General features: G+C 37.3%; 1 non-coding gene across 1 annotated transcript; it reads right to left on the bottom strand.

Moving 5' to 3' along the window:
- Positions 1–257: 257 nt before the first annotated feature.
- Positions 258–364, bottom strand: LOC122062204. Its single transcript, XR_006134833.1, has one exon. It is a non-coding gene; the product is annotated as a small nucleolar RNA R71 (small nucleolar RNA).
- Positions 365–813: the final 449 nt, after the last annotated feature.

The following is an 813-nucleotide window of genomic DNA, read 5'->3' as shown; positions in this document are numbered from 1 at the left end:
TACATCACTATATTGCCCCACTTCCATGGTTTGACCTCTGAGGATGCATACCTATTTCTTAGGGAATTTGAAGAGGTATGTATTCTAATTAAGATCCAACAGTTTTCTGATGATGCTGTTAATCTTAGGTTTATCATTTTTGAATTGAAAGACCAAGCTAAGAAGTAGTTATATGGGTTACCCACAAATTCCATAACCTCATGGGATAGTTCACAGTTGTCTTCCTTAAGAAGTTTTTCCCAACTCACAAGACCAATAAGCTTAGAAGTAATATCCTTCAGTTTAGGCAAAAGCCTAGTGAGTCATTTTCCAAATATATGGAGAGATTTAAGGATCTACTTCGAGAATGCCCTCACTATAGCCTAGACTTATGACATTTATTTCATATAATTTATGAGGGTATTGATTACCCAACTGAACAAATGATAGAGTCTATGTGCCCTGAGCGATTCACATTCTTTACAGATAAAGGAAAAGTATGAGAATTTTTACTTGACTTAGCTGACAAAACCAGTGAGTGGGAATCAACCCAAGAGAGTGGAAGAACCATAGGAGGGAAAGGATATTTTGTAGATGAGATAGTATCCAAGGAAGCCCATTTGTATAGCCTAATCAAGAGGATTTATGCTATTGTTCCTAGAGAGGCATCATCAGTCAATTTGGTTAAGATGTGTGCTTAGTGCCAGTCCCCTGAGCATGTCATAGAAGAATGCCCCAACAGTTCTAAGGGCACTTGTAATGATAGTGTTAATGCCTTATATCAGAATAATCCATATAGTAACACCTACAATCTAGGATGGAGAAATCACCCAA

Source organism: Macadamia integrifolia, chromosome 14 (assembly GCF_013358625.1).
Source record: "Macadamia integrifolia cultivar HAES 741 chromosome 14, SCU_Mint_v3, whole genome shotgun sequence".
NCBI classification, from domain to species: domain Eukaryota; kingdom Viridiplantae; phylum Streptophyta; class Magnoliopsida; order Proteales; family Proteaceae; genus Macadamia; species Macadamia integrifolia.
This window is presented reverse-complemented; position numbering and strand designations above follow the sequence as displayed.